Consider the following 13719-nt stretch of genomic DNA (forward strand, 5'->3'; position numbering starts at 1 on the left):
AACAAGACATATTATCCAAAAACATATCCTTATTCCCCCCCATTTTTCCTCCCTTCCCCTTCCCCCTCCCCCCCAGAACCCACCCCCGCACCCCACCTCCCAACTTCCCTCAGTTCCAGTCTTTGGTTTCTCTAATATTGCTATTTTCTGCATGTTAAAAAGTTGTATAGATCCTCAAACTGTATAGCTGATTATTATCAGTAAAAAAAAAATTGTGGATGTTTATTCAAAACCTGCCAAGGAGTCCAATTCACTTTGTTGCGTCTTCAGAGACTTTGTGAAATGTTCCCATTCATCCTTAAGGTCATAGTTATCCTTGTCCTGTAGCTTATATGTCATTTTTGCCACTTCTGCATAGTCCATCAACTTTTCTTGCCATGATTCTTTAGTTGGGGTTTCTTTTTTTTCATAAATTTTTTTATTGCGTTTCTTTCCATAATTTTATAGGTTTATAAACAAATAAAGTAGTTGCAAGAAACAAATTTTCTCTTTTTTAACAACAAAGACAAAATAAAACTTGGACTTCCCCACCCCTTCCGATTCTGCGTTCTTTGCATTAACAATGTCAGCATTTTGTTACCTTATTTCATGCCTTGTTGTAACTTTCGAATGTTATGTATCCAAATACAATATATTATATCTCAATTTCAATACCTTTAAAATAAACATAACATATTCAATTTAAATTGTCTCCTTTTCTCTTTTATCACTAATTTTACCATTTACTTAATCATATTCGCAGAAGCTTATCGTTTCCTAATCATGCACTTTCTTAGGATTCATACAGCTTATAATATTTTTTCAGATAATCTTTAAATTTTCCCCAGTCCTCCTCAATTGTTTCTTTATCCAAATCTCGGATTCTGCCGGTCAGTTCAGCTATCTCCATGTAGTCCATCAACTGCGTCTGCCAGTCCTCCAGCGTGGGCAAATCTTGTGTCTTCCAACTCTTTGCAATGAGTATTCTTGCTGCTGTGCTAGCGTACATAAACAAAGTTCTATCTTTCTTTGACATTTCCTGGTCCACCATGCCCAACAGGAAGGCCTCTGGTTTCTTAGGAAAGGTATACCTAAATACCTTTTTCAATTCATTATAAATCATTTCCCAGAAGGCCTTCACTTTTGGGCAGGTCCACCAGAGATGGAAGAAAGTCCCCTCTGCTTCCTTACACTTCCAACATTTGTTGTCAGACAGGTGATGCATCTTGGCTAACCTGACTGGGGTCATGTACCACCGGTATATCATTTTCATAATGTTTTCCTTCAAGGCACTAGATGCCGTGAATTTCATTCCGGTGTTCCATAACCTTTCCCAGTCTTCAAACATAATATTATGTCCAACATCCTGTGCCCATTTTATCATAGCAGATTTAACTGTCTCATCCTGTGTGTTCCACATAAGCAGCAAGTTATACATTCTAGATAAATTCTTGGTCTTTGGTTCTAACAATTCTGTCTCTAGTTTCGATTTCCCCTCCTGGAAACCAACCTTTTTATCCATTTTAAAAACCTCTTGAATTTGAGCATAATGTAACCAATCTCGCACCTTGTTTTTTAATTTGTCCTGGCTCTGCAACTTCCAACCGTCTCCAATTTTTTCAATTAATTCCCAATATTTCGGCCAATAGGCCTCCATATTGGGTCTTTTTCGAGCTTTGGCCTCCACCGGTGATAGCCACCTCGGTGTTTTACTCTCTAATAAGTCTTTATATTTCATCCAGACTGCAAAAATCGCTTTTCTGACAATATGGCTTTTAAACAATTTGTGAACTTTAACCTTGTCATACCATAGATATGCATGCCAACCAAATGCATTATCAAAACCTTCCAGATCTAGGACGTCGGTGTTTTCTAGCAAAAACCAATCTTTCAGCCAGCAGAAGGCTGCAGCTTCATAGTACAACCTCAAATCCGGCAGGGCAAACCCCCCTCTTTCTTTTGAATCAGTTAATATTTTATACTTTATTCGGGGCTTTTTGCCCTGCCAGACAAACTTAGATATATCCTTCTGCCATTTTCCAAAACATTCCTCTCTGTCCACGATCTGTAGGGTTTGAAACAAGAATAACATTTTCGGCAATACATTCATTTTAATTGCTGCAATCCTTCCCAACAAGGAAAGTTTCAATCTTGACCAAATTTCTAAATCCTTCTTTACTTCCAACCAGCATTTTTCATAATTGTCCTTAAATAAATTCAAATTTTTGGAAGACAAATAGATCCCTAGGTATTTCACTTTCTTTACCACATTTAATTCTGTTTCTCTCTGAAACCCCTCTGTTTCTGTAAGTGTCAAATTCTTGGTCAAAACCTTGGTTTTTTGTTTGTTCAACTTAAACCCCGCCACCTGACCAAACTCAGATATAAGTTCAAGAACTCTTTTTGTACTGGATTCTGGCTCCTGCAATGTCAAAACTAGGTCATCTGCAAAAGCTTTAAGTTTATATTGTTTCACTCCGACCTCTATCCCTTGTACCAGCCGGTCCTCCCTTATCATGTTCAATAGCACCTCCAGGACTGAAATGAATAAAAGAGGGGATAGAGGGCACCCTTGTCGTGTCCCTTTTTCAATTTTGAACTCCTCCGTCACCACATTGTTCACTATTAATTTGGCCTTTTGCTCTGAATAAATTGCTCGTAACCCATTTTCAAACCCCCGCCCCACTCCCATCCCTTCCAAGTTTTTCTTCATGAACATCCAAGATATATTGTCAAATGCTTTCTCCGCATCAACAAAAATTAACACCGCCCTTGTGTTCCTGTCAGTTTGTAAAAGTTCCAAAATATCGATGATGTTTCTGGTATTCTCATATAAATGTCTACCAGGGAGAAAGCCTGCTTGGTCTTTGTGAATTACTTCAATTAAAACTTTTTTAAGTCTACTTGCCAAAATGTCTGCAAATATTTTGTAATCCACATTCAGGAGTGAGATGGGGCGGTAGTTCTTGAGTTGAGTCTTTTCAGATTCTATCTTAGGTATCAATGTGATGAACGCTTCTTTCCACGTTTCTGGTGCCCTCTTCCCATCCATGATCTGGTTGCATACCTCCAACAAGGGTTGTGTTAAATAGTCTTTCAAAGTCTTGTAGTATTTGGAGGTAAGCCCATCCGGGCCTGGAGATTTGCCTAGTTGCATATTCTGAATGGCACTTTCAATTTCCTGGGTGGTTATTGTAGAGTTCAAGATTGATCTTTTATCTTGAGTTATTTTTGATAGTCCATTTGTCTTTAAAAAATGATCTATCTCTGATTCTTTCTGAGGCCCCTGTACATAAAGTTCTTTAAAATATCTGTGGAAGCACTTCCTAATTTCCTCTGGTTTCTGCACCGTTCTTCCTTCAATCTCTAGATTTGTAACTGTGTTCAACTTTTGTCTTTTTTTCAGCTGCCAAGCTAGCAGCTTTCCACATTTATTTGCTGATTCAAAGGATCTTTGCTTCATCTGTTTTATTTTCCATTCAATCTCCTGATTAATCAATTTTGAATATTCTGCTTGATGGAATTTAATTTCTCTCAACAGATCCTTTGACTTTGGTTTAGTTCTCAATTTTTTCTCTCCTTGATGTATTTTCTCCAGTATTTTATCTTTCTTTCCATTCCAGAGCTTCTTCTTAATTGTATTCTGTTGTATCAGAAACCCCCTCATGACAGCTTTGCTTGCGTCCCAGATGGTTCTTTTTTCTACTGTAGTATTCAAATTTATCTCAAAATAGTCCTTTAATGTTTTTTGGGCCTTTTTCACAATCTCTTGATCTCTTAAAAGAGTGTCATTCATTCTCCATCTGAAGGAACCGGTTTGAGTAAGTCTGAGATCTAATTTCAGAGCGTTGTGGTCGGAGCATGTTTTTGGGCAGATTTCCACCTTTTTAGTCTTGGGTGCCAGCCCCCTGGAGGTCCAGATTTGGTCGATCCTTGACCAGGACAGGTGGGCCTCAGAGAAGAAAGTTCCTTCTTTACCTAGGGGGTTCTTTGTCCTCCATATATCAATCAAATCCAGATTGTCAGTCATTTCAAAAAAAGTTTTAGGCAGTCTGCCGTCTGATGTTAGATTTTGGTTATAAGACTTATCCATATGTGTAGACACCACTCCATTCATGTCTCCCATCATTATGATGTTAGCATAGTCCAGATAGTCCAGCAGCGTCTCATGCAGCTTCTTGAAAAATTCTGATTTCCCGTCGTTTGGAGCATAAATTCCTAGTATCAATATTTTTTCTCCTTGGGTCTGGATTTCAATTGCCAGAATTCTTCCATATTCATCTTTGAATAAAAATTTAGGTATCAGGCTCTCCTTAGCATAAATCACCACTCCTCTTTTCTTTACCTTGTCTGAGGAAATAAACTCTTGGCCTAGTCTTTTGTTGACCAAAACTTTCCTGTGGAGCCTGGTCACATGGGTTTCTTGTAAACAAATAATATCCAATTGTTCTTTCTTCAATATATGAAACAGTTTCCTTCTTTTCTCCGGGGAATTTCCGCCATTTATATTCCAACTGAGTAGCTGCAGAGACATCCTGAACTATTCTGTTACACCTAGAGCGGTGTATCTTCTTTTTCCTCTAATTCCGAGGATTTAGGCGTCCCTCCGCCTGCTGGCAGAGTGGGTCCTGGTTTAAGTATAGGCCAAAGGGCTGCTGCTTCTTTTTGGAGATCTTCTCCGTGGTCGTGCTGGAACTTTTGTAGATCCTCTGGTGATCTTATTTTAACCTTCTTCTGTTTGTAAGTAAATGATAGTCCTTGTGGGAACTCCCACCTATAAGGGATTGAGTTAAGTCTCAACAACTTAGCCAATTCTGAATAGGTGGCTCTCAGATCCAATAGCTGTTTAGGAATATCTCGGTAGATTTCCACCCTTTTCTCTTGTATCTCAATTGAGTTTTTGAAGTGTAGGCCTAATATTTTGTCTCTCTCCTCTCTTGATCTCAAAGCTATTAGACAGTCTCTAGATCTATCTTTTCTTACCAATCTTCCCAGTCGAAAAGCCGATACTATTTTAAAATCACTTTCTTCTTTTAAGCCCCAGAACTTTGAAAATTCTGTTGTCAAAAATCCAATCAAATCTTCTTGTTCGATTTCTGGGACCGCCCTAAGCCTAAGATTAGTCTCCCGGTTTTTCAGTTCCACCAAAGAGAGATAGGTTTGTTGGTCCCCTATCTGTTTATGCAGAGGCTTGACTTCTGCTTTAACTTCCTCAACCTCTTTTTTAGCTGATGTTGCAATTTCAACGGCTTCCCCTGCCAATTTACGGTTCTCTTCCGTTGCTCCTTGCAATTTTTCAATTGCTTGGGTGTGTTGGGAAACCTGATCTGTCAATTTCTGAATCGAGGATGTAGCTTGGTCAATTTTTGTTGATTGGTTATCAATTTTTTGATTTAATGTTGACAATTGTTCCAAAACTTGTTTCAGTACTGCCTCTGCTCCTCCTGATGCCATATCTTCCTCTTCAGATTTTTCAGGCTTTTCACTTTCTACTTTTTGTGTTGCAAGCACAGCAGGCACTGATAGTCTACGTCCCTGAGTTAAAGTTGTTTGCAAAAGCTGTGCCTGCTTTTTTGCTTTTTCTTTTTCCTTAGCTTCCTTAGCTTTGGCTGCTCTTGTCTTTCCTGTACCACTCATCAGTCAATGTTCAAGGTCAGATGTTGTAATCCCATGGGAAAGACAAGTCCAAATTTATAAACAGTCTGGAGAAAGAAAGTAAGCAAAAAAACTTTTCCCAGGCCTTTGTTATCCAATGTCCTCTAGGGGGAGTGCCACCAAAAGTTAGTAAGAAGAAGGTAACTTTTCCGCCATTAAAGTTTCCGTTTTCAAAAACAATTTTAAAAGCAAGTTAGTTCCAAAACACTAAGAAAAAAGTCCTGCAGAGCACTTTAAAACGTTTAACAATGTTCCAACAAGGTGCCTGCAATTGTATCCACTCAAACTAAGTAAGCCCAAAAGTTGCACTTCAGTTACAAAAGTATCTGGAAGTTTGTAACAGTTCCGCAGTCAAGCAACTTCACCCGGCCACCCGAAGATTTGGGGTTAGAGTCTTCCCTCGCCCCATGGGGGACCGCTCCAAGTCCAATTTAAACTGTATTTTTTCTTCCTTTAAGGATAGAATTTCAAGTGTGCACGAAAGTCCCACTTTAAAGCCTTAAAGCTTCCCTGTTCACAGCGCTTTCCGCTCTTTAAACAGTCTGCTTTGATCTTATAAGCAGTGCCGGAAGACGGACTTCCTCTTTCTCGTCTCCCGGTTTCAGCCAAATTTCTTCAAGTTATTGTAACAAATCTTAAGTCCTTACTCACGGGTTTGCTGTTTCAGAGTAGTATTTTTTGGAAGAAAGGTCAGCGCTCATCCGTGACAGCCGCGCGGCTTCGCCTCCGCAGAAAGAGCGATGAACTCACAGCACCGCTCCCCCTCCTTCACTCCGGAGCCCCTTACGGGGTCCCTTCCGCGAATTTGGGGTCGCTCCAGGTGCCCGCCGAGTCCCACGGCCACGGACTCTCTCTGTCCGTGGTTTTTCTTAATGGGTTGCCGCTGCGCCGTAGCGAAACAACCCTTTTCTGCGGTGCCCCTCTTCAGAGCTCGAAGAGGTCCGCCATCACGGTTTCGCGCCGCCTCCGGAAGTCTTAGTTGGGGTTTCTTCAGTCTTCCATCCTTGCGCAACCAGAGCTCTCGCGGCCATTGTCGCATACATGAAGATGTTTTTCAACTTTTTTTTTTTTATATATATATAATATTTTTATTTTTCACAACCAATAAACAAAGAATACAAACAAACAAATACAAAACAAAAAATAAAAACAATACATACAAACAATATAAAGTACAGTGTACAAAAAAAAAAAAGTTAAAAACAATTATTGTGTCTTTGCATTTTTTAACATTAGCTTGGATCTGCGACTTCCCCAGACCTTCCCACTCTGTATTCTAGATCTTATATTCTGACAGTAAATTCTTTCCCTCTGGCATATCTTTGGTTCAACTTAATCTTACTATTTTAACATAATTGCATTTCCATATGTCTTAAAACATTAGTCTTTCTTAATCATTAAATTTTTATGCTAATATTCTTTTAAATTCAATCTGATGTCCTCAAACATTCTTTATCTTATAATGCTTCTGTAAATAGTCTTTAAACTTCCTCCAATCTTCCTTCACCGTCTCTTCTCCCTGGTCTCTGATTCTGCCAGTCATTTCTGCTAGTTCCATATAATCGATAACCTTCATCTGCCATTCTTCCAGCGTGGGTAAATCTTGCGTCTTCCAATACTGTGAGATGAGTATTCTTGCTGCTGTTGTAGCGTACATAAAAAATGTCCTGTCCTTCACCTGAACCTGTTGGTTTACCATACCTAGGAGAAAGGCTTCTGGGTTCTTTCTAAATGTGTATTTAAGCACTTTTTTCAGTTCATTATAAATCATCTCCCAGAAGGCCTTAATCCTTGGGCACGTCCACCAAAGGTGAAAGAAAGTACCTTCAGATTCTTTACATTTCCAACATTTATTGTCAGGCATATGATACATTTTTGCTAGCTTGACTGGTGTCATGTACCATCTGGAAATCATTTTCATTATATTCTCTCTTAAGGCATTACATGCTGTAAACTTGGTCCAGTGGTCCACAACCTTTCCCAGTCAGCAAACATTATGTTATGACCAACATCTTGTGCCCATTTAATCATAGCTGATTTCACTTCCTCATCCTGTGTATTCCATTTCAGCAGCAAATTATACATTCTAGACAATATTTTTGTTTTGGGTTCTAACAATTCTGTTTCCAATTTTGATTTTTCCACCTGGAAGCCAATTTTGAATGCCTCCATTATTTGGTAATAATGAAGCCAATCTCGGACTTTGCTTTTTAATTTGTCAAAACTCTGTAGTTTCAATTTATCTCCGTCTTGTTCTAAGATCTCCTAATACTTTGGCCAGTTGGCCTCCATATTGAGTCTCTTTAAAGCTTTGGCTTCCATTGGAGACAACCACCTTGGAGTTTTATTTTCCAAAAGATCTTTATATCTAGTCCACACATTAAACAATGCTTTTCTGACAATGTGAATTTTAAACATTCTATGCACTTTAACCTTGTCGTACCATAAATATGCATGCCAGCCAAATGCATTATTAAAACCTTCTAAATCCAGTATATCTGTATTTTCGAGAAGTAGCCATTCTTTCAACCAGCAGAAAGCTGCTGCTTCATAATAAAGTTTTAAGTCCGGCAGGGCAAAGCCCCCTCTTTCTTTTGCATCTGTTAGTATTTTAAATTTTATTCTTGGCTTTTTGCCCTGCCAGACAAATCTGGATATGTCTTTTTGCCACTTCTTGAAACAGTCAGTTTTATCTATAATCTGCAGTGTCTGGAATAAAAATAACATTCTTGGCAGTACATTCATCTTAATCACAGCAATATGTCCTAAAAGTGAGAGTTTCAAGTTAGACCATATATCTAGATCCTTTTTTATCTCCGTCCAACATTTCTCATAGTTGTCTTTAAATAAATTCCCGTTTTTAGCAGTCATAGTAATTCCCAAATATTTTACTTTTTCACCACTGTCGAACCTGTTTCATTCTGAAACCTTTCATTTTCAATTTCTGTTAGATTTTTTGTCAAAACCTTGGTTTTTGTTTTATTTAATTTAAAACCTGCCAATTGGCCAAATTCTTGAATCAGTTCTAAAATCTTTTTTCCACTAGATTCTGGCTCCTGTAACGTCAAAACCAGGTCATCTGCAAAAGCTCTTAATTTATATTGTTTGGCTCCGACCTGTATCCCTTTGACCAATTGGTCCTTTCTGATCATATTCAGCAGCACCTCCAGGGCCGATATAAAAAGCAAAGGGGAAATAGGGCAACCTTGTTGTGTTCCTTTTTCTATTCTGAACTCCTCTGTCAAAACATTATTAACAATTAATTTAGCTTTTTGTTCAGAATAGATTGCTCCTATACCATTTTCAAACTCTTGGCCTACCCCCATGCCATGGAGATTCTTCTTCATAAAGCTCCAAGAGATATTGTCGAAGGCTTTCTCCGCGTCCACGAATATCAGTGCCGCTTTTGTATTTATATTTTCCTGTAAAAGTTCCAAAATGTCAATTATATTTCTCAGGTCCTGGAGATTTGCCTAGTTGCATATTTTGAATGGCACTCTCAACCTCTTGTTCTGTTATCCTGCTATTCAGTTTAAGTTTATTTTCTTGAGATATTTTCGGTAGCCCATTCACTTTCAAAAATTCTTCTATCTCTGTATCCTTCTGTGGTTGTTGAGAATAGAGCTGTTTAAAGTATTTTTGAAAAGCACTCCTGATCTCAGTGGGATATTGTAGTGTTTTTCCTTCCACTTCCAAATTTGTGATGGTGTTCATTTTTTGCCTCTTCTTTATTTGCCATGCCAATAACTTTCCACACTTGTTTGCCGATTCAAATGTTCTTTGTCTCATTTGTCTAATTTTCCATTCAATCTCTTGGTTTATCATTTGCATATACTGTACTTGATACAACTTTATCTCTCTTAATATTTCTTGTGACTTTGGATTTGATCTCAGTCTCTTTTCGCCTTCCTTGATCTTTTCCAGAACTTTTTCTCTTTTTTCCTGTTGTGACCTTTTCTTGAGTACATTCTGTTGAATCAAAAATCCTCTCAAAACCGCTTTACTTGCGTCCCAGATGGTTCTTTTCTCAACCGTAGTATTCAAATTTATCTCAAAGTAATCTTTCAGGGTTTTCTGGGCTTTCTTGACAAATTCCTCATCTCTAAAAAGAGAGTCATTCATCCTCCATCTGAAGGAACCAGATGTTTTTCAATGAAGATGTTTTTCAACTTTTTTGGCAGATCTTTCCCTACAATCCCCAACAAAAATGCCTCGGGTTTTTAAACAAATGTTAAATGGGTCATTTTCTTTAATTCATTGTATATCATTTCCCAAAATGTTTTAATTACCTTACACTCCCACCACATATGATAAAATGTTCCCTCCTTTTCCTTACACTTCCAACATATATTTGAACTAGTTTTGTACATTTTCCCTAACTGCACTGGTGTTGTATACCATCTGTACATCATCTTCGTGTAGTTCTTCATGTACTCTTCCCAGGATAGGTAAAGATCATTCAACAGTTTTCAAATTGAAAAACGGTGTTTCATTTTGAGATCCTTCGTAACACCATCCACTTCATTTAAGCACAACCTACGACCCTTGAGGTTTTTACTGAAGCAAAAGGATTGAAGCAAAAGGACTGAAGCAAAAGGACCTGGTTAGTGGGGTAGAAGTGGAAGGATCATTAGGCGCGAGTGATCATGCTCTTCTGAAGCTTACTATACAGCAGAAAGGAGCAGCCAAGCATACTAGGACTCAATTTCTTGACTTTAAGAAAGCCGACTTCATAAAACTTAAGGAAGTGCTGGGTGAGATCCCATGGACAGTAATACTAAAAGGAAAGGGAGTTCATGATGGCTGGGAGTTTGTTAAGAGGGAGATAGTAAAAGCACAACTTCAGGCAATACCAATGAGACGGAAACATGGAAGGTGCCTAAAGAAGCCAGGGTGGCTATCTAAAGAACTTTTAACTGAGTTAAGATTAAAAAAGGATGTGTACAAAAAATGGAAAAGGGGGGAAACCACCTGTCAGGGGTTCAGGAGAAGAGTCACAGGAGAGGGAGGAAACGGAGAGCGAGGGGGAGGAGTCTGAAGGAAATGTCAGCGACGACAGTAGTCCGAGGTCTCTGAGTCTCTCCAGTGACTCGGAGGATTCACAGAAAGAGGCCCCCATGGTCAGGGCAAGGGGAGTGCCCAGGGGGACACCTCGGGAAGAAGGGGCCAGAGGGGACTCAGACAGTAGCAGCTGGAAATCCGGACCAGCGTCCCCCCCAGAGGGCAGTAGGGGGGAGGAGTCCAAGGCATCGGGATCAGGGAGCGCGCAGGCAGAGGGAGAACGTGAGGCAGGAGTGACCACACCCTCGTCAGGGAGCGAGGAAACGGTCATCAGGAAAGTTAAACGCGCGCGCGCGCCAAGTTCAAATGTACAGGAGGGCGGCAAGGTGGGCAGCCCGGGTAGGGAGCCAGGTCCTGAAGCCCGCCGAAGAGAGGGGGAGGAGTCAGACGGGTCAACGTCTGCGTCAGAAGAGTCCAGGAGAGAAGAGACCCCGGGGGGTAGTAAGACCCAGAGGAAGAGAGAGAGAAGGAAGAGGTGGAGTAAGATTAGAGTCTTAAACTGGTGCACAGGGGGTGGGGACTCAGACAGAGCTTCGCCGGTCTAAAGTCCAGACGTAGAGCTGGGACGCTGAGACTTGGAAATGGAGACTATTCTTCAATAAAGACTTTGATACTGTACTACCGGCTAGCGTTGGTCCTTGGTGAGCTGGGACCCGGAGCCAGCCCTGACAGTAAGCTCTGTCTCCTTTTAAAAGTTTTGGCACCAAGAACCTCGCCACGTGAGTCGACGCAGCGAGGGCAGAGGAAGGGTGCTTCCAGAGCTCACAAAACTCAGGCAAGATGACGACGGAAGAGCAGATATCAGCCCTGCAAGCAGCTGTGACGCAACTCAGCACGGAGGTAATTGCATCCAGAAAAAGAGAGGAGGAAATGAGTAACGCCTGCCGGGATCTCCAAGTCAGGTTGGACGTGCTTTCTAAACAAGGGCAACCGGGACCCAAAGCAGAGGGCATTGGCTTGGGGAGAAGGGGAGGCAGCCTCGTATCTCATTTTGACGGGAGTTTACAGCAGTACCCCAACTTCAGAGCAGACCTGCTGTTTGCGCTGGATCTGCTTGACAAAGACTTTAGAGATGAAAGAGAGAAAGTGGGGTTTATCCTATCCCATTTGCATGGGGAAGCCAAAACGTGGCTGAGAAATTTATGGAGGGATAATGATCCGGCGCTCCAAGATGCGAAGGCTTTCATTAAAGCAATGGATTCGTGTTTTTTATCAAAGATAGACATCGATATTGCCAGGAGAGACATACATGGACTTAAACAGGGCAAAGCCAGCGTGCGGCAGTACCATACACGCTTTTTCGGACTGGTCCATGCACTGGGATGGGACAAAGCTTCTGCGCCAGTGAGAGACCTCTTTTGGGAGGGCTTGAATACAGAGGTAAAAGCAGAGATTGGAAGGGGGGAGAGGCCAAGGAGCACCCAGGAAGTAGTCCAGAGGGCTCTGGAGATCAGGGTGCATCTGGAGGAACGTCCTTGCAGCAGAGAAGAAGGACGTTGGGGAAGGGCACCAGCCAGAGCACCTCCCTTCTATCCCAAAGAAGCAGCGCGTGCGCAATCCACACCCTCGCAGGGAGGGGGAGAGGAACCGATGGAGATCGGAGGTGCCAGGGCTCAGTCAGCTACCAGAGCCCTAATGCCGGGAGCAGTCAAAACGAAGCCTCCTAGAGGGAACAGGAAGTGCTACATCTGCGACAGTGCTCAACACATGGCGAAAGAGTGTCCCCAGAGGCTCCACAAGCACACTGCAGCCTCGGCAACAGTCAAAGAAACACCTCAACTGAGAACACAGCAACAGTTAAACGACAGAGTCTGGCTGGAGGAAGAGGCACTGGGGTCCAGTCAGACAAGTCAATGAAGCAATCCCCAGCACTTTTGCAGCCCACAGACCCCCTCCCACCCAAACCAGTGGTGCAGCTTACAGCGTCTCTCCAACTGCCCAACGGAAGCACTCTGGAAGTGCCGATCACCATTGACTCCGGCAGCAACGCCGACTTTATAGGACTGGATTTTATTCAGCAGCACAATATACCACTGCTACCAGCCACGCTGCCCCTGAAGGTTGTCACGGTGGATGGCAGAGACTTGTTAGGGGGGCAGGTGGTGCAACAAACGCAGCCACTGGTGATGCGGATTGGAAATCACCAAGAGGTCATCAGCTTCAACGTCACCAAACTGTCGGGCACGCCGGTGGTCTTGGGCATGAGTTGGCTGCACAGGCACAGTCCAGCATTGGCGTGGTACCAGCGCCAACTGACCTTCGGTTCCTCCTATTGCGCGGAACATTGCATTCTTCCTAGCCCGGAAGAAGGAGGGGAAGACACGCAGCTACAATTAAGCACGCTGCAAGCAGTGCCACGCAAGTACGCAGCGTTTTTGGAGGTTTTCTGCGAGAAGGAAGCAGACAAGCTGCCTCCCCACAGGCCCTATGACTGCCAGATTGACCTCCTGCCAGGGGCGACGCTGCCAGCCGGGAAATTGTATTCCATGTCTGAAGACGAGCTGCAGGAGCTCAAGGAGTTCATAGACCTCAACTTGAAGCGCGGTTTCATCCGGGAGTCGAAAGCAGCAGGGGGCAGTCCTGTATTCTTTGTGAAGAAAAAGGACACGCCCCAAAAGAGGCTTGTAGTGGATTTCAGGCTCTTAAATTCAAAGACCAAGCCCACAGCCTTTCCTATGCCCAAAATAGATGACCTGCTTGCAACGGTGAGGAAAGGACGCGTTTTTACAAAGTTGGATCTGCGAGGGGCGTACAACCTGATTCGCATACGGGAGGGGGACGAGTGGAAGACTGCCATGTTCACGCCCCTGGGCACATATGAATACAGAGTTATGCCCTTCGGTTTACAAAATGGCGCCCACTGTTTTCAAGCCTTCATGCATCACGTCCTGGCGGGTCTCCTCTACAAGAAATGCGTCTGCTTCTTGGACGACATCCTGATATTCTCGGAATCTGAGGAGACCCACGAGGGGGACGTCAAGGAGGTTCTGCAGCGACTGCAGGAGCATCGGCTATACGCCAAGC

General features: G+C 42.2%; 1 long non-coding RNA gene across 1 annotated transcript in view; it reads right to left on the bottom strand.

Moving 5' to 3' along the window:
* LOC310668898 overlaps positions 1-10294 on the bottom strand; it is a 97683-nt gene extending 87389 nt beyond the window's left edge. The window contains exon 1 of the long non-coding RNA XR_014506882.1: positions 10235-10294. This is a non-coding gene — a long non-coding RNA (uncharacterized lncRNA). The remainder of the gene's footprint in view (positions 1-10234) is intronic.
* Positions 10295-13719: the final 3425 nt, after the last annotated feature.

This window comes from Podarcis tiliguerta, assembly GCF_965153285.1.
Source record: "Podarcis tiliguerta genome assembly, chromosome: W".
NCBI classification, from domain to species: Eukaryota; Metazoa; Chordata; class Lepidosauria; order Squamata; family Lacertidae; genus Podarcis; species Podarcis tiliguerta.